General features: G+C 48.4%; 1 long non-coding RNA gene across 1 annotated transcript; it reads left to right on the top strand.

The window, feature by feature from the left end:
• Positions 1-23,700, top strand: LOC142819313 (uncharacterized). Its single transcript, XR_012897167.1, has 3 exons — positions 1-62; positions 4,108-4,176; positions 23,456-23,700. It is a non-coding gene; the product is annotated as an uncharacterized LOC142819313 (long non-coding RNA).
• Positions 23,701-24,229: the final 529 nt, after the last annotated feature.

Raw genomic sequence — 24,229 nt, 5'->3', positions numbered from 1 at the left:
AGAAGGATCATAACTCCAGGAAGAAGGGCTGAAGAGACCTTCATTTTCCAGCAGGCTGACAGGTATGGATTTGCTGCCAAATCAAGGTCCTGATCACGTGCATTGATCGAAAGATCCCAAAGCGATTTATGCAGGAAATGGGCTGTAGCCATTGGCTGTGTCTAGACTGGCCAGTTTTTCCGGAAAATCAGCCGCTTTTCCGGAAAAACTTGCCAGCTGTTTACACTGGCCGCTTGAATTGCTGCAAAAGCACTGACTTCCTACTGTAAGAAATCAGTGCTTTTTGCGGAAATACTATGCTGCTCCCGTTCGGGCAACAGTCTTTTTCCGAAAGACTTTAGCGCAAAAGGGCCGGTGTAGACAGCTCAGATTTGTTTTCTGTAAAAAAGGCCCGATCGCGAAAATGGTGATCGGGGCTTTTTTGTGGAAAAGCGCGTCTAGATTGGCTACGGACGCTTTTCCGCAAAAAGTGCTTTTGCGGAAAAGCGTCCTGCAAATCTAGACACTCTTTTCCGCAAATGCTTTTAACGGAAAAACTTTTCCGTTAAAAGCATTTCCGGAAAATCATGCCAGTCTAGACGTAGCCATTGTGTCCCGGCCAAACTGAATTTGTCTCCTGCAATTTGAGCGAGATATATTAGTCTTCAAATCTGTTGCATCCTCAGCTGTGTTCCACCCCAGAAGTGGCTGCATTTCAGCAGACGGGAAAGCAATCACTCCATGTATTTGTAAAGCATTTTGGACCCTGGAATGCAAGCTATTTTGCTATTAAATTCCTGGAAAGTTCCGAACCCAGAACAATGCTCGTTTTACTTTCCCTGACAACCCACTCATCCCTGATTTTCCAATTTGTGGACAGCCACTGTACACAGCTGGACGGGCAGGAGTAAAACAAAGAAGTAGGGAAATGCTGCGCATGCATCCTACTGCAGTGAGCAAGGAGAGTTAGCAGGCTGTGCTGAACAGCTCCAGACGTCTCCAGATCAAAGCCCCATACACACAATGTCCTAGGCGGCCTATTGAACTCGCCCTGATTTCTTCTCATTGGCGCTTCTTTCTCTTGAATGGATTTTTTTCGAAGGAGCTGAGTGATATACAGTTCTGTACTGTACCCGCACCTTACATGCGAGCTGGGTGGTAAGTATTCTACTGGCAAAATCTCTTTGTAATGAACTAGCTACTCCTTACACGATCATTTTCTTCCTTCCTTGTGTCTGAGGGAAGAGGGAATTGCTCTATTATCTCGCTCGCATTATCATTTAGGAAAATCCCCAAAGTCCCCCAAAAAGTCGGTTTTACCCTGACCATCCACAGCTCGCAGAAGCATTGTCAGATTTCACATCAGCATTTTTCTGGAAATAAAGAGACAGGAGAGGAGGGAATGGTTGCTTTGCATTCTGGTTTAAAAAAATAGTGGAAACATACTCCGAAACCGGAAGAGGCTCTTTGGAGCTGACATGGGTCAATGTCGGGGAGGGGGTGCAGGAAATGGCACAAAGGGAGGGAAAAACCAATTTGGAGCCAAAACTTCACCCAAAATTGGACCCCAACTCAAACATGGAAACACCTCTCTTCCCATTGCTCTGCTCCAGAGTTCTGCAGACCCAAGCAGATTGGAGGGAGAACATTGTAGATTCTACCAACCTGGCTAGTCCCATGCACATCCTTTGCCCGTCTCCTGTCTTTGCCCTGCATTACGGGGCTTTGTATCTTTCCTCTTTCGGTCTGATGCTCCGGCTTGCTTGATAGCTTCTCATTCAGCCTCATAACAGGGCCAGCCCTACTCTACTCTTTCTTGGTCACGCTGAGTAAGCCTTTGGGGTTGGCCCCCACACGCAGTCCTCTCTCTGTGAAACAGAGCATCCTAACAGGGACAAGGAGTCCTGTAGCACCTTATAGACTAACAGATGAATTGGAGCATAAGCTTTTGTGGGCAAAGACCCACTTCATCAGATGTATGCAGTGGAAATATCCAGAGGCAGGTATAAATATGCAGCCCAGAATCAGGCCAGAGATAACGAGGTTAATTCAATCAGGGAGGATGAGGCCCACTTCTACCAGCTGATCTGGAGGTGTGAATACCAAGAGAGGAGAAGCTGCTTTTGTAGTTATGCTCCATACATCGGTATTATGCTCCAATACATCTGTTAGTCTATAAGGGTATGTCTGCACTACCACCCTAGTTCGAACTAGGGTGGTTAATGTAGGCAACCGAAGTTGCAAATGAAGCCTGGTATTTGAATTTCCCGGGCTTCATTTGCATCTTGCCGGGCACCGCCATTTTTAAATCCCCGCTAGTTCAGACTCCGTGCCCGCGGCTACACGCAGCACGGAGTAGGTAGTTCGGATTAGGCTTCCTATTCCGAACTACCGGTACACCTCAAAATAGGGTGTTCTCGGCAAAATAGGGTGTTCTCGGCATGCGGAGAACTTTCTAGGCTGCGTCTAGACTTGCCAGCTGTCTACACTGGCCGCTTGATTTTGCACAAAAGCACTGACGTTCTACTGTCCGAAATCAGTGCTTCTTGAGCAAATGCTTTGACGTTCCCGTTCGGGCAAAAGCCCTTTTCCAGAAATGTTTTTGCGCAAAAGGGCCAGTGTAGACAGCTAAAAACTGTTTTGCGCAAAAAAGCCCCGATGGCGAAAATGGCGATCGGGGCTTTCTTGCAAAAAACCGCGTCTAGATTGGCTACGGACGCTTTTCCGCAAAAAGTGCTTTTGCAGAAAAGCGTCCGTGCCAATCTAGACGCTCTTTTCCGCAAATGCTTTTAACGGAAAAACTTTTCCGTTAAAAGCATTTGCCGAAAATCATGCCAGTCTAGACGTAGCCCTAGAGTTTTGATTGGACTTGCCTCTGCCCAGTTGATGGGCTCCATCCCTCCTCTCCTGCTGCATGTTTTCCTCACCTCCGTTTCATTCACACCTGCCCCTCTGACCGTCTTCTCTCCTGCCCCTTTCCCTTCCCATGTAACAGAGCCCCACCTCACTCACCCGCCCGTCCAGGAAAGAAACTAACATCGGCCACTGTCACGTTCGCTCGGCAGGCATGGTTTCCTCCTCGCCCTGCCTCTGTCTGTCTTGTCAAGCTAGAATAGAAGCTCTTGGGGGAGGGGACTGCACTCTGTGTCTGTACAGCTCCTAGCACAGTCAGGCCCCCCTTGATTAACACACAACCATTGTCCGTTTAATTTGGGCAAAAGCTTCCTGTGGGCAAAACCCCACTTCATCAGATGCATGGGGGTTTTGCCCAGGAAAGCTAATGCCCGGTTAGTCTTTAAGGTGCCACAGGACTCCTCGTTGTTTTGGGGGATAAGGACTAACCCGGCTCCCTCCTGGTACTTACAACCATTGTCCATATGGAGTTTCCTTCTGCATCGTAGCAGGCAGAGGGGGGATGGAATCTTCTACAGAAGCAAACCGTCTCGTTCTCTGTTTTAATGCGCCCTGCTCTACCGTCCAGTAACCCTTCTGGCCTCTCCTCTTCCCACTTCCTGTTTGTCAGCCTACACCACGGAGACACTGTGAGCCCCCACCCTGTCTCAGCCCATTCTGATTAAAAAAGCATACAGATCGATACACTCTGCAATAGATTTTTGCTTCGCTCTGCTCTCTGCACATGCTTGTCCTGTAATCACTGCTGCCTGGGCAATGTAACAAGTATTACTAAGGGCTAAAACCAGCTGGGCTTAATGGGAGCCAGCCCTGACTGGGTTAGCAAATAGCAGGTGGGAAATGAAACCTTCCCCTGCAGATCTGAGACGGCAGGTTCCCCCCAAAAAACAGCCATTTGATTTCTGGGCCCATAGATTTCGGAGGGCTGGAGGGCCTGCTAGAAAACTTCCTTCTGCTTGTGCCACCGTGTAGCTTTTGGAAAGAGACCCCGTCTTGATTGACACCCCTCACGGACGGAAGCATCCCGTCACGGCTCCTGGAAAATCCTTCCCATGGTTCATTACTCTCACTGTGAAAACTTTGCTCTTTGTTTCTAGGCTGGATGTGTCTAACTTCAGCTACCCCCCAGAGGATCTCATTGCACCTTTCTCCTGCTAGATTAAAGAGCCACCCATTCCCATTATATTTTTACTGATATCAGGCTATTCTTCACAGGTATGAGGCTGGTGGAGGCATCTGAGCCACTCCCCTTATCTCTGGCAGAAGAGGATGGACAAGCACATGGTGAGAGGATCTGTCATGTGGTTCGATTTATTTTAGAGCCAAGAGAAACCGGAGAGAAACCAGGACGCTCCGGAGAGACTTAACCACTTTCTTATTTATTGCAAGCTTTAAGCAGTTAATATAGTTGTTTAAATTTTTTACAAGCCATATAAACAATTATTATACAATTAAAACTGTAGATACTGTAAATTCTAAAACAATCAGTACAGCAAAAAGCAACGCAAAAGCAATTAATAGAAGATTTATTATATTACAATTATAATGAAGCCTACTTCATTTACACTTCACCCGTATGCCATCTACAGTATCAGGCAGGAAGTCACGGTCCCTTCTCTCACTCTTTGGGACACCATGCATTGCTGTAGCTGGGGTAAAGGGCCTATTTACTTCTAGTTACAATGAGTAGGACCTGTGGGTCAGTCCTGCTCACTACCACCCATAGATTCTTCTTACGTAGCCCATTTTATAGCAAAGCGAGACTTGGTTGTTCTAATAGTATTTACCAATTGAGTATGTATTGTGTAAGACACCTACAATGGCCTTATTTGAGTTACTCAACATGTTGCAAAAAACTATGTGCGTGGTTAAGTTTTATGGCTGTATGTGGAATTTTTGCTTATCAGAAATAGAATGTACCAGTACAAGGTTCCTCCCGATGTCCTTGGCGTGGTCTCACAGTACCACGCTGAATCTGCATGACTATGCAAAACATTCCTGCCTCCCAAAGCTTCCCCGCCCAAGCCTTACCTGCGTGCTTACCTGAACCAGACTCGAGACAGGCCTGGGTTTTGCTTGTTAGAGATCCGTACTTTGGACAACGCAGACATTATTATTTGTCAAGGTAGGGTCATGCAGGCTCCCCTACTGTATAGCAGAGATACTGTATGCATATATGGAATAGTAAGCTGATCTTTTGGGGGGCTGCCTTTTTGTTTTGTGTTGGTACAGTACCTAGCAGAATGGGGTCTTGGTCCATAAGAGAAACTCCTTGGTACCACAGTGCAAGATAAGATGCTTAAGAACATGTTCCTGGGATTTCTAGGACCAGCCGTCTGTCACTGGTGTAATTTAGCAGGCTTTTAATGGGGTTCACCCAAGAGATCTGAAGGAACCAAAATATGAAATTGCAAAACTACTAGCTCTTGTATGTCACCTGTCACTTAAATCAGTCGCTGTATCAGATGACCGGATGGTAGCTAATGAGGGGCCATTTTTTAAAAAAAGGCTCCAGAAGTGATCCTGGCAATTACTGGCTGGTAAGTCTAACTTCAGTATCAGGCAAATTGGTTGAAACTCTAGTAAAGAATAGAATTATGAGACAGAGGAACATGATTTGCTGGGGAAGAGTCAACATGGCTTTTGTAAAGGGAAATCATGTCTCACCAACCTATTAGGGGGAATCCATAAATATATGAACAGTCCATAAACATGTAACAGTGTTATACATTTATGGACAAATAATAGGGGGTCCATAATCATATAACAGGAGATATTAGACTTTCAGAAAAACTTTGACAAGATTTCTCACCAAAGGCTCTTAAGCAAAGTAAGCTGGTAAGCCGGCATGGAATAAGAGGGAAAGTCTTTTCATGGATCAGTACCTGGTTAGAAGATAGGAAACAAAGGTTAGGAATAAATGGTTAGTTGTCAGAATGGAGAGAGGTAACTAGTGGTGTCCCTCAGGGGTCTGTACTAGAGCTAGTGATGTTCAACTTATTCATAAATTATGTGGAAAAAGGGGTATACCAGTGGCCAAATTTGCAGATAGGAAATTATTCAAGATAGTTAAGTTGAAAGCAGACTATGAAAAAATATAAAGGCATCTCGCAAAACTGAGAAACAAAATGGCAGATGAAATTTATTGTTAATAAGGTAAAGTAATGCACATCGGAAAACATAATCCCAAGCATACACATAAAATGATGGGATCTAAATTAGCTGCTATCTCTCAAAAAAGATCTTGGCGTCATTGTGGCTAGGTCTCCAGAAAATTCAATCAATGTGCAGCAGCAATCAAAAAGGCAAACAGATTGTTAGGTACCATTAGGAAAGGAATAGATAATAAGACAAAAAATATTGTAACTCCTCTCTACAAATCCATTTTAAAACATCATCTTGAACATTGCATACAGATCCGGTCACAACAATCTTGAATATATATGTATATATATTTTGGAGTGGGAAAAGGTTTAAAAAAGATAAAAATGATTAGATGTACAGAACAGTTTCCATATGAGAAGAGATGAAAAATATTAGGACTTTTCAGCTTGGAAAATAGATGCCTAAGAGGGGATGATAGAAGTCCTACAAAATTAAGAATGGTGTGGAGAAAGTAAATAAGGAAGTGTTATTTACTCCTTCCCATAACACAAGAACTAGGGGTTCCTCAATGAAGTTAATAGGCAGCAGGTTTCAAACAAACCAAAGGAAGTACTTCTTCACAATGCAGTCAACCTGTGGAACTCCTTGCCAGAGGATGTTGTGAAGCCGAAGGCTATAACAGGGTTCAAAAAAGAACTAGATAAGTTTATGGAGAATTGGTCCATCAATGGCTATTAGTTACAGCCCCATTCTCCAAGTGTTCTTGGCCTCTATTTGCCAGTTGGCTACAGGGAACGGATCATTCAGTGATTCCCGACTCTGAAGATCATTCTGTGCCTGTGCCACTTTGTTAACCTAAGGGCTCCGTAACCATGGAACCTCATGGCTCCCGTTGGTTGTGGTTCGCTGTTTCCAGCCAACAAGAGCAGTGGGACATGGCAGCCCAGGTCACGCTGTTTCCCACAACTCCCTTTGGTAGGAAACAGCTGACTGGAGCTAATAGGAGCTGCAAGGCTCTGTAGCTATGGAGTCTTCAGGTAACCAAAGTGGCGTAGATCTGCTCATGGCCTGCTTTGAGAAACACTGAGCTAGATGAACCACTGATATGACCCAGGTTGGCCGCTCTTGTGTCCTACCTGTCCTACCTCCCATTAGAGCCACTTAGAGAGAATCAGGGAGCAACGTTCCCCCTCGTTTTTTCCATCGAGGTGGGAAATAAATTTTATTAGGTGCACCAAGGCATGCACCATCAGTAGAGACACATGCTGCCGGCTGTGGTCAGCTGAGGGCACTCTGCTCCTCAGTGGGGCAGCACCCGACTCTCCTCTGGGTGGCCGCCCAAGTGCTCACCTCCCAGGGAAGCTATTGCCAGGGAGCTACGATCTGCTTGCTGTGCCCCCATCCTAAGCTTGGACACAGTCAAGGAATGAACCTGCTGGGTTGTTTTTTTCCCCCCTCAGTAAATAATCCCCAGAGGGCAAGCCGCCTCAGCCAGTTTGCTTCCTGAGGCTCATTTCAGTCTCCTGCTGCGTAGCCGAGCAGAGATCCCACTATGCCCACAGTGATAGCCTGCTCGGAAAAAGCCGAAGGCTTTTTCATTTGAAGCACCACAGGGGGGAGTTAGCTAAAAATAGATCTTTGCTTGTGAGATTAATTCCCCCCCCCCCACTCTGTTGGGGCTGCAGGAAAAAGATGCCTTTGGCTGGGAAGGGGATGAAGAGGGGCGGAAGAAGAAAAATACCAACACCCTGTCGATGGCATGACATATCCAGGCTGCTTCTTGCATCATCTGGTGGGGAGTGGAACCAGCCCCTTCGCTGGCTGCCAGAATCCCTCACCAGTGAGTGATTTCTACTCCAATCCAGGGCGCTGTGCTTCCAGAAAGCTGGGAGGTGAACAAAGCGTTTCCGACCACGGAACGCCTGGAGCAACGCCGCTCTCCCTTCCCCCAGGGAATCGCTCTCTCCTCCACCTGCGCTGCCACCATTTGTTGCTCCCTTTGCTCGCCAAAACTTCAAATGGCCCGGCTGCTGCAGGCGCCGCGGGGCCACAGTGGAGCGGTGTTGGCTAGAAAAGAGCACCCCTCTGCCCAGACTAATTTGCTGTACGCTCCACAGGCATCCTGGCCAGCCTGAATCTCTTGGGGGAGGCGGACGTCTTACTCCGAGCACATTAACGGCGCCTGCCTCTCGCAAATGTGCAGCCTTAAACGAGGCAAAACCAACCCTCTTCCTCCATGCGTCTGTGGCTGAGCTATTGAAATGCTGGGATATGCGTGTCTGTGGAACAGAGAAGCCTTTGTAAGAGAGTCATTTCTGTGTGTCTCTGTAGGCACAGGGGCCGTGCGGTCCAGCCCTTAGAACTGGGCAACTTTAAACCAGGCTGCCTGGTTTACACTCTTGCTTTGGGGCTGGATTGTTTCATGTGGCAGAGCTCTGGCTGTGGGTCCTGACATGCAGATAGTGTTTGCCTCAGAGCCTCTTCCCCTCCCCATGGCCTCTTCTTTTTTCTCCAGCCTACTGAGTCATCCTCATCACAGCCTAGTCCGTAGTAAGGGGTGAAACCCCTTTATAATCCCGATCTCCCTATCCAGAGGCAGACTCTGTAGTGCTGTGTTTCTTAAACCGTGTTCCGCGGCAGAGGCAGTCGGAGGTGTGCCGTGGAGAACAACAGAGTTCAAAATGGCCACCCTTAAAGGGGCAGGCAATAACTATTTTTTAATTTGCTCACCAAAAAATCTTTGGTGTTCCCCATAAAATTTTTTTATTGTTTGGTGTTCCTTGATCTTAAAAAGTTTAAGAAACACTGATGTAGTGGCATGGGGGAGGGTTGTGGGGAACCCGGACCTACCCACTACTCCGGGTTCTGGCCCAGGGACCCTAAGGCAGAACAGGCCAGGTTTGTTCTACTCCCTGTCTGGCAAGTTCTTCCCTGGGCCACTTCCCGTAACGATCCCTCCCCATACCTGGCAGACTCAGCTCTCACTCAGACACCTCTTCCTCTCTGATCCTGGGCTCCTTCCCTGCTCCTCACACACCTCTGAACTAACAGAAGAGGAGCCCTTTTAATCCAGCCTCAACTGGTTCTGGATTGGCCCCAGGTGGTCTGATTAGCCTGCTTCCCTTGGCTCTGGAAGTCTCCTAATTAACTCCAGATTGCTTCTGGAAAGTTCTTGGTGCTTCTAGGCTAGCCCTGGCCAGTTTACCCAGGAAACAGAGACATACTTAATCTAGGGCTCTCATACCTCCCTTCGAGTACTCTCCTATAGCTCTCTGGCCTGAACCTGTGATGTCAAGGTACAATATTAAGGGCTCTGAAGATACATAGAGATGTCTAGTGGATTTTGAGAGCTGAGTACTGCTTGAACCTCTCTAGTCTGGCACCCTTGAGACCGGACTGGTGCTTAACCAGAGAATTAGGCAGACTGTGGGAGGTCAATATTGTCTAGCAGCATCACCAACACTTCCACTGCTTACTGGGCTCTTAGAAGACATTTAGGGGTAAATCAGAGCTAAATGACAGCACAGAACACCGAGAGCCAGGACGGGGGGCTGTAAACAAACTTTATGGGACTGCGGGAAACTTGGCCACACCCATGATAAGTGAACATCTGGCTAACTAAAATCACTCTGGACCACGGATGTTGCCGGACCAGAGAGTGCCGGATTAGAGAGGTTCAGCCTGTAGTATCTAACTCCCATTGATTTCAAACCCACTGATTTCAAGGTTAGTTTGACCCTAGGGTTCCTCTTTAAAATCTAGCCTCTGGGGTCTCCATCTGCACTTCCGGGCCCCGATGCGGCTCTCATGCTGGGTTCACGCTGCTGCAACATCCTTGGTGTCCGTGGAGTTACTCCTGATTCACACTGGCACAGTATTACTTCCTTCACAGGCAGGGCTTCTCTAGGCCATGTCCCTGCCATCCTTTGAGGTCCTTGGGCAAGAGCGGTTGTAACAAGCACAACACTCGTCCCATCGACCACACAGAAGGGGACAAGGGTTGCCTGGCAACTCGAGGGGTTTGGAACGCTCCCTGTACTCATGGGATGGGGGGATGTTCGCTAGGTTTCACAGTGATTTCCAGATCACGGCAGCCCCTCAAGCCTGTTTGCTACCTCTTGCGATGCTTGAAGGGTAAGTACATTAAAGGTAAGTCCCTAAGACAGACTTGACTTGGGAGATGTTTGAGTGTCTTGTTCACACAGTTCTGGAAATAGCAGGGCGGGTGCCTAAAGACGTAAGGAATGAGGGCCTGACCCTATCAACATGGCAAGCAAAGATTTGACAGGGGGCTCCTCAGTCTGTCAGAGAGAGGTATCTCACGAGCCAATGGCTGGAAGTTGAAGCTATATAAATTCAGCGTGGAAATGAGGCGTGAAATTTGTATAGGTAGGAGTAGCTACCCACTGGAACAATTTACCCAGGGGGTTGGCAGCTTCACTGACAGTTTTGAAATCAAGATGGCATGTTTCGTGAAAAAGAAAATTGGCACTGGGAATTATTTGGGTCAAGTTCTTCGGCCTTTGCTACTCAGGCGTTCAGACTGCAGGTTGGACCTCCAGGGTCCAGCACCGTCAGGACCTGACCAGTCCTGAATGAGGGATTTTGCTGGATTCAGGGAGGTTATTTCTGGCCCCGTCATCAGCGTGCTCAGCCCTGGCCTGGCTGCCGGCCTCCTGGCCAGCTCCCCCTCTTGCCACCAGGTCCCACGGGGCTTCCTGGCCCTGCTGGGCAACCCCACTGCCACGCACTGGGTGGCCGGCCCTGCTGTCAGCTGGCTGCCCACTGCTCTGCCAACCCTCTACCGGGACTCTCTTCTTACACTGGCATTGGTTATTGTGTTGGTGGTGGTGTTGTTTTTTAAAATTCTGATGGGCTATTGATTGAGGGATTCATTTTGAAACCACACAGGGCAGAGTTGGAAGTGCCACCAAACCGAGGGCAGACGGGGCGGTGGGTCAGCCTTGCTCCTGCACGGATCTGTTGTCTCTGGGACCTTTGCAAAAGCCGTTGCTTCCCAAGAGTTAGGAACTGTGCCCCAGCCCTGCCAATGATCAAAATAAAGGACTTAGCTGAGCCCACCAGGAGCTCGTTGCTGATTGGAGCCTGCCTGTTCCACTGGATAATTTCCAAGTGCCAAAGTCTGCTGGGGGAGGGGGCAGAGGAGCTCAGGGCTGCTCGGGTGCAGGTGTGACCAGTGCAGGGTGTGATGGGAATGATTACTGGAGAGCAATGAGACCGTGGATGTGTTCTGTCACAGCGTATTTACTGTATCTGCTGGCCTGCCGGGGACCAGGCAAACCCCAGCTCCCAGCCACAGGATAGCTTGTTAGAATTTGATCCAGGCCTGAACCCTCCAGCGGCGGCAGCCACAGGAGTCTAGAGGACTGGCGGCTCTTTCACCCGTGGGTGGAAACAAATCACAGGGGGATGGTGAGTGGCAGCTGCAAGTCATAGAATCATAGAATACTAGGACTGGAAGGCACCTCGAGAAGTCTCTGAGTCCAGTCCCCTGGACCAAATACTGTCTATTTTTAAGTCATATTTTTAGCCAGGGCCTTGCTCCTCCCTCTTGCACTCGATGGCCTGATCTACACGATAGCGGAAGGCTGAATTACCGTACGCCGCTCCAGCGATGTTAATTACATAGTGGGAGTCGATGTCTCAGAAATAATGTTTCCCCACCATAGTCAACGCTCCCATCTGCTTCCCCGGCTCCTCACAAAAGGAGGACTGGATAACAGCTGCAGCTGCCCTCGGAGTTTGGTTTACGGTCTCATGAGATGTGACCTACGTGGGCTTCTCAGTTACAGCCACTTCAGCACAGTTCCTGACGGTGCTGTGTGGTGGGTGCGGTGCTCTTAAAATGCTCTGCAGCTTTCTATTGGAGCGGAGACTGTTCAGACAGGGGTCCCACCAGGGTTCCCTCTAAGCTGAGCGCTTGTGCGGGAGCCCACACTGCCCGGAGCCAGCAGCATGTGTGGTAGTGCACATCTGCGCATGCCTTGGTGCACATAACAACATTTCTTCCGCACATGGATGGAAAAGCTTACAGGGAGCACTGAACTCCACCCCAGGGTGCCTTTTTCTTGCACAGCGAGGTCCCCGTTTGCCTTCCCGCATGCATGGCTGTAAATCAGGAGCGTCCCCACGGAAATCAAGGCAGTGTAAAAGTAGTGGGGGTGTCGTGGAGTGTGGGGGGGGGGGGGTCACTGGGCCCTGCACCCCCATCCCGCAGCCAGACGTGACTCTCAGCTGGCAAGTAGAGCTGAAGGTTTATTTGTTGACAGGGACACGGCGTAGCACAGACTTGGTGTTAGCAGAATTTTTTTTAAAAAGAAGAGCCGGAAGCAGGTGGTACAGTCCAACTTGGGAAAGGGGGGGCACAGAGGCAGCACCCTGGACCCCCTCTCTGCATCCTCAGGCAGCCAAGACTCACTCACACACCCAGCAACCAGTTCCAGCCCTGCCTCCTCCTTTGTCCAGCTTTGTCACCCAGTTGCACCCCCCACCGAGGCTCAGGTTACACGAGAGCCTGAATGATTGTGGGGTACATGCTAAGAAGCTGGGGCAGCCTCCTGCTCCGTGAGAGCTGCACCCCCTATTCCCATCCCCAGCTGGGCACCGGTGCCGTGCCTAGGGAAACTGAGGCACACACCCCGCCTGCCAGCCCTATGGGCTGCTTACCCCCTGCAGGGCTGTGCTCCAGCTGCCAGCCTCCTGGCTAGGTCCTGCTCATGGCCCTGTAGGCTGCTGGTGTGGCTCCGTTGCTGGCTACCGATCAGGGCTCCCTGACAATGTTCTCTCTAACCTCTTCTATCCATGTGCAGAATAATTTTTTTACATGCACTGAGCCATGTGCAGATGTGCACCACGTGCTGCCAACTATGAATGCTGCGAGCTCTCTGCTAATTAGCTGGGTGGCATTGGAATCTCTCCTGGGTGGCTGCCCGAGCACTTAGCTTACAGGAAACCCTGCTTTGGGCCGCCAGCTGGGGCTCCCTGCCTCCAGCGGGGCTCTGCTTCAGGCTGCTGACCCTGCAGCTGCTGGGCTGCTGACCGGGCTCCCTGCGGGCTTCCAGGCCAACTGTTCCCAGCTGCTGGCAACCTCTCCAGCTGGGGTTTCTGATCCAGCAACATCCATGGTCCTGCCGGACAACAGATGTTCCCAGACCAGAGAGTCCTGGACGAGAGAGGTTCAACCTGTAGTATACAGCAGGAGGAGAAGGCATTGCTCTCAAGCTGTCACGCACGAAGGTTCACTTTTAAGAGCAGATTTATGGAGGAAGGAATTCCAGTGCCGGGTTGTGCCGATGTGCCCATGATAAATTAGGATCTGACAGTTCTCCCATTGGCATGGCTGGGACTCCGAACATCTGTTTGTGAGCATCGCTCCAGCAGGAGGAATTAACAGTCAACTTCACCGCTGAATACTCAAGATGCCTGTTTGTTGCACCATTTGTTTGAACACTAGGGCTACGTCTAGACTGGCATGATTTTCCACAAATGCTTTTAACGGAAAAGTTTTCCGTTAAAACCATTTGCGGAAAAGAGCGTCTAGATTGGCAGGATGCTTTTCCGCAAAAGCACTTTTTGTGGAAAAGCGTCCGGGCCAATCTAGACGCGCTTTTCCGCAAAAAAGTCCCGATTGTCATTTTCGCGATCGGGGCTTTTTTGCGCAAAACAAATCTGAGCTGTCTACACTGGCCCTTTTGTGCAAAAGCTTTGGCAAAAGGACTTTTGCCCGAATGGGAGCAGCATAGTATTTCCGCAAGAAGCACTGATTTCAGACAGTAGGAAGTCTGTGTTCTTGCGGACATTCAAGCAGCCAGTGTAGACAGCTGGCAAGTTTTTCCGCAAAAGCAGTCGCTTTTGCAGAAAAACTTGCCAGTCTAGACATAGCCTATCAGTGTGTTGGATACAGGGCAACTGCATGTGAGGTTGCACTTGACCGAAATGAGGCCACATAACCTCGTGGGTCAAAACCCAGGTTAGGAGGATGGAGGAAGGAGCTCGACAAGTTTGAATGGAGACAGTTAAGCAATGAACCAGCCTTCATATAGGCAGGTTAAAATATTCACGGGCTCTGCCTGGAGTCTGGGGTAAGTGGAGAGTGTCTGACCAAGCATCGTACTTGGCTAGAGCAACCCTGGGAAAATACAGCGAGTGTAGGGGAATAATCAGTCTTGTTGACTCCGGTTGTGAGTGAGGATGTTGTAAAGAATAGGACTTTAATGTGGTTCAAAAAAGAGCTAGATAGATTCACAGAGATTTGGTCCATCAATGGCTATTAGCCAAGATGGGTAGGATTGGGGTCCCTAGCCTCTGTTTGTCTGGAAAGGGTTGACAGGAGGGATCACGTGAGGATTAACTGTTGTGTTTACTTCCCTCGGGGGGATCTGGCATTGGCCACTGTCAGCAGACAGGATACTAAGCTAGATGGATCTTTGGTCAGACCCAGTATGGCTGTTCTTTTATGTACAGGCACTATATGACATTCTTATGTACCGGCACTTAGCTGTACCACATGGAAGAATCTTGGTAGATCTGGATCAGGAGGGGTGGACATATTCCCGAGATGCCCCTGCTTACATGGGGGCTGATGTTGATCCTCACATTTAGTGGGCCCTAGTACAGGGAATTGAACTCGGTGTCTGGCACTTTTCTGTGGGATCAACCCGACATACCGTATCCACTGGACTCCCCAGGCGGAGGAGGTATAACAAATATCTTACCACACCCTCTACTGGCTGGGCCGAATTTATATTCATAATCTTGCGGAGCACCTTCCCCTACCAAATCAGAAACTGTATCCCACTGAAGAACACCAGCTGGGCTCCATCACTGAATGTTGAGACAGGGTGATGGCACGGGCCATTCCTAACTGGTGATCGATACAACATCCTCCCTGCTGCTGTTGGCTTGCAGCTGGTGAAGAGTTTGGCTTTACCTGCAGAAATGCCCGCCAGGTGCAAACTCCTTCTTGGACGGATAATACAGAGGAGTGCTGAGCAGCGTTGACAGAAGCTGAAGCCAGCATTATCGGCAGGCAACTGGCATAGGCTGCTAAGCGTCCTTGGTGTCTCCTTGGGATGCTCCTCTCTTTAGTATGGTCCATTACCTCCTGTAATGGCTGCTTTGCTGTCTTATCATTCACGGTGTCACTTGAGCGCAGTTTCTCACCAGGAAAAAGCTGTTCATATCGTTTAGTGGCACACATCTGCTTTGGTAGTGAGGACGACGCAGATAGGGGACAATGCCCTGCCACTGTTGCACAAGGGTCTTGTGAGGAGATGGAGCATTGGTAGATAAGGGGAAGAGAGATCACAATGGGCTAAATAGGGCCTTTCCCCAGCTATGTGTGTGTGGGAGGAGGGGAGGGGAGGAATAAGGAAACTCTCATCCTTTGCACAGTCTATGGAAGGGCCCCGCCCTGTGGAGAATCTTGCTGAAGAAGGGTCTAGCTGAGGTGAGGAGGAGGTGGAGTGATGGCTTCTTCTTTCCCTCCAAGGACTGTTGCTGTGCGTTCATAAACACCTGCCACATTCCACTGCCATGGTGACGTGTGTGTGTGTGTGTGTGTGTGTGTGTGTGTGTAGTTGTATTAGTTCATTGGGACTCTATCTTGGGATACCGGAAGTACCCCGAAATAGCTATTCCACGTCTTTTGAGCATGCGCGTTATTTCGAAATACAACGGGCTCGCTGTTCCAATGCCCCTGTAAACCTCGTTCCACGAGGAGCAAGGGGATGTTTCGGAATAGCACTCTATGTCGAAATTGGGTGCTGCGTAGGCAGCGCCAGATTCTGAAATAAGCGATTTCAAAATTAACTCGAAATAAGCTACGCAATTTGTAATTGGTGTAGCTCATTTTGAGCTCCGGGTGCGGTGCAGATTCCCCCTTTTGGATTAAAGTGCTCTAGGTGCATGAGAACTTAGAATTCAGACATAGCATAGTCCCGCAGGGCGGATGGACTAACCATGCCAATAGGTCTTTTGGTTCACGATTCCACACCCTCCCCGTCACAACTTTTGTTCAGAATGAATGCGTGGCTTCTGAAAGCACGGTACATGCATATTTCATTAATTACCCAAGTCACGTGCCTATGACAGCCCAGAAATTGTGTTATGAAAAAGAAATCTCGGCAGACATCGAAGAAAGCCTCACCCTATTCAATAGCCCACATTTGCTCATAATTAAAAGTAAAAAGTACGGGCCAGAAAGGGACCAAAAAAATGGCAGATTTCCTCACTACAGCTAATGGAAACATTATTAACCCGAGGAAATTGCATAAGAGATATCACTGGCTGCTAGCCCAGTTTTAAATATGCATTACATGGCTGACATATGCCTATAGTGATTAATAGTATTAATCCCCCAAAATTAATGAATTTCATCTAGCTTACTTCAATGACTCTGTGTGTGTGTGTGTGTGTGTGTGTGTGTTCACATGTGTGTGTGTGTGTGTGTGTGCGTGTGCAGGCGTGTGTCTCTTTTGTCCTCTTCGTTATAGTGGAGGACAAGTTGGATTGGGTAGGACCAACTCCCCTGGACAATCCCCATTCCCTGTGTTGGCAGCCACAGGCAGGACCGGTTCATGGGACTTTGGCACCCACCCCCATTCAATAATATGGGGTAGGCTGCAGGGAGCAGGCGCTAAAGCCCGTGTGTGTGGCTCTGCCGGGTGGGGGAAAGGAAGAGGCTCTGCTTGGTGCCACCCCACCCCCTGTTGGGGGGAACAGCAGTGCAGGAAAGCATTCTCCTGCAGCCTTTCCCCCTCAGCCCCCATTACCTGGGTTTTCATTTCCCCTTCCCGTCTGGTACCCTAAGCGATCACCTCCCTCTCCTCTGTGGCCAAGCCAGTCCTGGCTGCAGGCATGTGTCAGAGAGTCAAGTGCAATCGGTTTATAGTTCATTGGTACTTTTCATATGCAAAGCCGAGGTGAGCATGGGCCGCATAGTTCTGACCTGGTCCTGAACATCCCCAGAGCTTAGGGCTTCTTCACATCCAGAATGTCGGTGGGAGAGGAGGGAGAGGCTTGTGCCGAAAGCACTGGACTAGCAGAAGAGCCAAGCCAATAATTAATATTTCAGTGTGGAGGCCAAATGGGAAATTCTGATTTTTTATTTTTTTTTAGTTTTGGTCTCCCTGAAATTGCATTTTTTTACCTCGCCCTACCCCGGAGAGCCAGCTTCAACTCTTTGACAAGAGGTCCAGCACTCACTTGACCTTTATGTCTTGATCTTCATTGATCCCGTCCAGTGCAGAAAACAAGTCTTCCTTGCTGCAAATATGAATTACAAATGGGCATCTCGTAGGATGAATGTAACATGCACATGTCCTTTCAGTCTAGGTCATTTGCAGGCTCCTTTTGCAATAGGGTGTAGGTTATTTAGGATCTACGTCCATCAGGCTGAAGTGGCACATGGAAAAAGTTGATCTCCTGTCTGGCATATGGAAAATCCGGTCTCTGACCATAAGTAGAGTGGAATACTTAGGGCCATATTAGTATGGTAGACAGGGTCAGGGCCCGGTGGATGGTGAAGATGGTCTCTTTATCATCATATATGTATATTTAGATAGGGGCTACTCAACTTTGGAAGCCCCGGGGACCACAAAGATACTCACAGCACATGCCGAGGGCTGCAGCTTAAGTGTGGTTGCATAGACATGTAAATATATATGCAAATAGTTTCTTCACCCTGGCAGGAATAAATACAAAGATTAAGGCAAGACTATACAACACTCAGGCCCCATTTAAGTCAGTTCTGCTGATATTAATAAAATGCAATAGTTACCCGATTTTCACCCATATGACAGCACTTGTAATGGGGAACGAGACTCCAGGAATTTAACTTGTAAAATGCATATCAACAGAAGACCATTGTATTGACTACTTTTTTGTTTTGGCTCCTACCTGCAGGCTGCGTGTTGAGTCCTTTGTAAAGCCGAACCACACCATAGGCCATAAACAAATGGCCACGGGAGTGTTGGGTAGCCCTGATTTAGAGAGTTGTGTGTTTATCTGGGAGTTCATCTGTCTGCCTGTGAGTCTGTTTGTTCAAAAACTCCTCCTAAACAGTAAGAGGTAGGTCCACCAAATTTGGAAGGCAGCTTCCTCTTATCCTAAGTTAAAGCAAGGTCAGGGTCTGTTTGTGCCAGGAAAATGAGATGTGTCTGGAATGTGATTGGTTTCCATAAAGGAACAGTGGAAGCAGAGGGATGCTATACTCACAGTCACCACTGGGGGCAGCAAGTGCAGGGGAGAACTACACTGGGGGCAGAGTGACCACTGGGGGCAGCCACACCACCAAGGGAGTGGCCAGCTGGGGATGTGGCTTGCCCTCTTGCCTGCCACCAACCAAGGTAAGTGGCCCCTTGGCCCCAAATCCCTACCCTTTGGCCCTCATGCTGGCTCCACCATCATGCCCCCCCCTGTGGCCTTTGCTGCAGAAGCTGCAGCCCAACCCCTCCTACACTGCCAGGCTGCCCAGTATGGCCACAGAGGGCTGGCCTGCATGCCCCCCCCTTCCTCTCCCTCAGACCCGGGGAGCACTGGTGGGAGGCCTGCGTGGCCCCCCTGTCCCGAAAGCCAGGCCCAGGGAATGCTGGGAAAGTCTTCTAGTGTTGTATAATCAGATACTGAAATGATTACTTTTGAAATATTGTCATTCTCAGCTGGTCTGCTGGCCACGTTGCGTGCTCACGGAAGTGCTAAGCATTGTTCTATGATGTAATTCACAGCCGGGCAGGCGAGGCACTGGTTTCTGGCTGGGACCGCACGCAGTAGGATAGCATGAAGCATTTACTTGGAGACGAGGAGTGTGTGTAGCCTGCAGTTGGGAGTTAGCTGGGGAATGCTTCACCCGAATGCCTAACGCGAGAGACACAGAGGCCTTTTCAAAGCAAGCGGATTTTAACAAGCTCAGAGAACAGGGACGTAAGCTCTCAGGGGAGGAAAATCTAAGGGAAAAAGGAGTTCAGGAGAGCTGGCAGTTTCTCAAAGAGGCAATATGAAAGGCAGAACAGCAAACTGTCCCAGTGCAATGGGGAAGAATAGCGAGAGATCTATACGGCTGCTTCGGGGGCTTGTTAATGAGTTCAAAATCAAAAAGGAATCCTATCTAAAGTGGTAGCATGAAGAAATGGCTAATGATAACTACAAAACAAGAGCACAAGCATGGAAGGACAAAATCGGAACGGCTTAGGCTTAAAATAAACTACGCTTCGCACGGGAGATAAAAGACAATAAGAAGGGATTCTCTGACTACATTAGGAGCAAGAGGAAGTACAGGTTCATTACTTAACGGGGAAGAACAAATAATGCGAGGAGACCAAGAAGGCTGAGGGGTTTAATGACGATTTTGATTCAGTCGTCATGAAAAAGTGTCATTGGGCCCAGGTGTGCAATGTAATTAATATTAAGAAGGGGAAAGGAACACAAGACAGAGTAGGGAAAGAAAAAGTTAAATAATATTTAGATAATTTAGTTTTGGAGGGGGGGCAAACTCCCAGCCCGCTGGCCAGCTCCAGCCAGAGCGATTGAGCAATCTGGTACAGGATTGCTGGCGGGTACGGGAGAGGGGGGAATGATGTCTGTTACCAGCCTTTAAGCCCTGCCCTTCCTGCCATTGCTCCTCCCCTCTCCCCCCATGGCACCCTGTGTCTCCCAAGCACGCGGCTTTGGGAATCACCGGGGGGGAAGGATAAGCGCCATGCTGTGGCAGCAGTTGCACACCCCTCCTCACACTCCCTGTGGTGGCAGGAGTTCCAGGGGAAGTGGAATGCACTGAGCCATCACAGGAAGGGGCGAGCTTGGGGGCTGGTTGTCAGGAATGGACGACGTGCACCCTTAAGATATGTAAGGAACCAGCCGAAGCAATCTTGGCGATTATAATCTTGTGAGCGATTATTTTATGGAGGAGAGCTTGAGGTCCCAAGGGATGGGAGACGGGGAAATGCAGCACCTTTTTGTATAAGGGGAACAAAGAGGACCCGGGAAATACAGATCAGACAGTCTATCTTCCAGTCTCGGAAAGATACTGGAACTAATGAGCGATGAAACCCTCATGGCAGGTTAAATAGACATCTATCAGGGCCAGTCTATCAGGGATGGTCTAGACAGTACTGGGTCTTGCCATGAGGGCAGGAGATTGGACTCGATGACCTCTCAAGGTCCCTGCTCATGGGGCTGAATGGCTGCAGGGGTTGGTGAAAGAAGATGGAGCCTTGCACATCTGGGTCACCCAGTTAGATGGGTCTGGGCTTGGAGATATTTCCAAGCATGAGGGGTTAAAATGGGCCCTGCAAAGTGTTTTCTGTTAAAGTGGTTTCCATTATAGTGTTTATATACAGAGTTTAAATGGCTCTCAGTACCCTCATTATAACACTTGCTCCAGCACCTAAGTTCCCTGTATGCTGTGTGCTTGCATGGCCACGCAGCTGTTTTCTGAGCTCCGCTCAGAGGTTCAAAGCTCCCACACAGGCAGGGAGCTCAGCTGATCATCGGGTGGGGAGGGGCCTCATCTCGCTAAGCAAGTAGCTAAACAGAACTGCTGCATGCTTGCAGTTGAGCAGATCCGAGAGCACATGAAGAAGGGAGATAAGGACAGAATAAGTGGCTGGGGGGAGGAGGGAAGGAGGGAGTAATTGGCTGAGGGAGAGTCAGTGGGGAGGGGAGTTTGGAGAGTCCTATCTGCATGAGGAGAGAGAGGCAGAAACTCAGCACTCTCAAGGTGGGAAATAAGGGGCTGACTGCATGGGGTAGGTGAGGGAAAGAGGGTGGGTGGGCGCTGGCATTGGGTTGAGGTGGAGACACACACATTGCAGAAATCACACTTCCGGCCAGGAAGAAAAGTCTGGGGTTGCCATCTGAGCCCATCCATGTTACCCCTAAATTGGCCAGAAGGGTCACTAGTTAGCATCTGAGGACATGTCCCTGCTCATGGAGCATACAGCTCTTACAAGTTCCACCCCCTATCTGCTGTGAAGGAAACGATCTGTAGGAATGGAATTCTGATGTTTTACTGATCACCTGTTGTTAAGCTTCTCCACTTTTGTTTCTAATTCCTTCCAGCCCCTTTCTCCTCTGAGCAACCCGACTCTGTATCCGGCGTGCCTGCCCCACGGAAAGCATCTTGACAGATCCTGAGCCAATTTGCATTTGTAATTAAAATTGGTTAAAATGAACAAGACAGAGAAGCGTGTACACACTAATTTCTCTTAGTGAGAGGGTAATAGTGTTGATTTATATTATTCTCCATGAATGGTTTTAATCAGGGCTTGCAGAAGCACTTGGCAGTGTTGCTAAGTAACTTGTTACCAGTAATGAGCTGCTCTAACTTTGTTACCCGTTCCAGAGGAAAAGCAAGGCCGATGTTTCAGTGATGCTGCAGAACTTTGGGTAAACACACTGGAAAATAACAATGCCATGATCCAGAGGAAACACAAATCCGCTTGGACTGGAACGGATGACAAAGTTTGATAAAGAGCCATGAGCAGTGAACAGAAAATATTCACATGGCTCTAATATTTATCTCATACTCTTTTTATTTACGAGCATCAACAATGCCCTCAGAATTGTGTGAGATAAATAAATAAATTAATTACATTAAATAAAATGGAAAGGTCCTTTCCTTGAGGAGTTTATATATAAATAGAACTGGGTGGAAAATGGAGAACATTTCTTGGAAAGAAATTCCTGATTTTTTTTGGTGTGGAAAATTCTTACATTTGAAAATGTTCTGACCAACTTTTCAAATAAGGTGTTGGCGGATGCCAAAGAAGCTACTTTCTTGGTGGTGATGTTTCATTCAGGCTTTTGCACAGGGTCTTCTGTTTGAAAGGTTCTGGTACTCTGAGGGGTGAGGGGAAAACCAGATACCTGCCGCAGACCTTATGCTGGCTACAAAATGTTTCTGCGCTTTGAATTTTCAATGAAAGAGTTTGTCAAAAAATCAATTTTTGACAAAAATAATAATAAAGCCTCCCGACATAACTCCCAAACGTGGGGGTTTCTGATCATGCTTGAGAGCTGCTGAAATTTGAACTCATAACAACCCTCCCCCCCACACACAACACAAAATCTGTTAGGGTATGTCTACACTAGCCCCCTAATTCAAACTAGGGAGGTTAATGTAGGCATTCGAACTTGCAAATGAAGCCAAGGATTTAAATATCCCGGGCTTTATTTGCATGTTCCAGTCCAGCCGCCATTTTTAAATGCCACTAGTCGGGACTAACTGCCTGAGGCTACACGTGGCAGTTAAACGGTAATTCGAACTAAGTCCTTACTTCGAATTACCTGTTACACCTCATTGCAGGAAGAGTAACAGTTAATCTTAACTAAGGACTTAGTTCGGATTAACTTTTGATCGCTGCGTGTCAGTCAGTTCGAACTAAGGGGATTTAAAAATGGCGCCCGCTCAGGAACATGCAAATGAAGCCTGGGATATTTAAATCCTGGGCTTCATTTGCAAGTTGGAATGCCTACATTAGCCACCCTAGTTCAAACTAGGGGGCTAGTGTAGACATACCCTTAGAAATTTGGCTTTCGATGAGGGAAGGAAAAACGCTGAAAATAAAATTCCTGGTTTTCCACTGGTTTTGCTTGGATGTGTTTAAACTAGAGGACAAGGTTCAAAATTCAGTTAGTTGTTTCCACACGAAATCCCATCCTTTGTGGGGTTTTTTTATTGCTGCCTGATCCTTTGCAGTTATGGGTGCCAAGCCAGGAATTGGACATGCCTGGCCAAAGAGACTCAGAGGTGGAATTGTCTGATGCTTCCAGGACTGACGGGGGGCACTGCCTGAAGAGATACTGCTTCCCTCTCCTCCATCAAATAGCTTTGCCTGCCCCAATGTTATGTAAACAGAATTATTCTTCCCCAAAAATTAATGGGCTGACACTCATAGAGTCATTGAATCCTAGGGCTGGAAGAGACCTCAGGAGTCATTGAGTCCAGCCCCCTGCCCAAAGCAGAACCAACCCCAACTCCATCATCCCAGCCAGGGCTTTGTCAAGCTAGGACTTAAAAACCTCTAGGGATGGAGATTCCACCCCCTCCCTAGGGAACCCATCCCAGTGCTTCCCCACCCTCCTAGGGAAAGAATTTTTCCTAATACCCCAGGCTAGACCTCCCCCACTGCAAATTGAGACCATTGTTCCTTGTTCACTTCCCTAGAATCCATATAACTAACGGTACGTAACACACAGATCATTACAGGATATCTTTGGTAGTCAGCACTCCTCTGCCGAAGGCTCCTTATTAAAACCCTCTTCCTGTTCGTCCCATTTTAAAGATCCCGTGAGTCTCTGGAAAGGTGTATATTCTAGATGGGGAAAAGTTACACTGAATCCTCCTTCGGTAATTTGCAGCCCAAGGAGCTACAAATGGCTTGGATTTAACTGAGGGTGCCCATTATTGTTCCCTCTAACTTTTTCTATCTGTGTGCAGAATAAATTTTATGTGTACTGAGGCATGTGCAGATGTGCACCACCAACAGAAACACATGCTGCCGGCTGTGGGCAACGGGGGCGCACTGCTAATCAGTTGGACGGCATTTGAGTCCCTCCTGGGTGGAGGCCCGAGTGTTCAGCTTCCAAGAAACACTGGCACCCATTTGTCTTCATCTCCCGATTGAAGGCCACGTGGAAAACGACAACGCGGAAGAGCCCTGCTCTCGACAGAGATAACAACATCAACAGCAAAAGTTATGGCTCAATTGGCTAGAATAAGGGAAACCACCCAAATAAATCACATTTCAAGAGAGGAAAAATTCATAGTTTTTACTGCGCTCCCAACAAAAATGAATCACACAGGCAAATCAAAGGGCTGGGAATGCTTTGGAATATTGAACATGCTCTGACTGAGCAATTGGCTTTAATGTAGAGGAAGATCCCGGGAGTATTAAGCTGCTGATATTAAATTATTTAGAAATATTAGGCAGAGAGCAAGCCTGAGACCAGCCTGATTCATGGCGAAAGCATCATGAGAGTAAATGGAAAACCACAGAACACTCGAGACAACTCCGGAGCAGTGAGCGGAATAGCAACCAAGCGATGACAAATGGGGATTAGAGATCTGATTTCAATCCCATTGAAGGCAACGGGAGTCTCGCCACTGATTTCACTGGGGGACGGATCAGACCCTACGACAGCTGGACTTGCTCATTAAACTTCCAAGGAGAGCAAGCAACTCTCTGCTAAGCCATCACAGACAGAATTGGCT

The sequence above is a fragment of the Pelodiscus sinensis genome, chromosome 22 (genome assembly GCF_049634645.1).
Source record: "Pelodiscus sinensis isolate JC-2024 chromosome 22, ASM4963464v1, whole genome shotgun sequence".
Lineage (NCBI taxonomy): Eukaryota > Metazoa > Chordata > Testudines > Trionychidae > Pelodiscus > Pelodiscus sinensis.
Note: the sequence above shows the minus strand (reverse complement) of the source record. Positions and strands in the feature narration are given on the sequence as shown.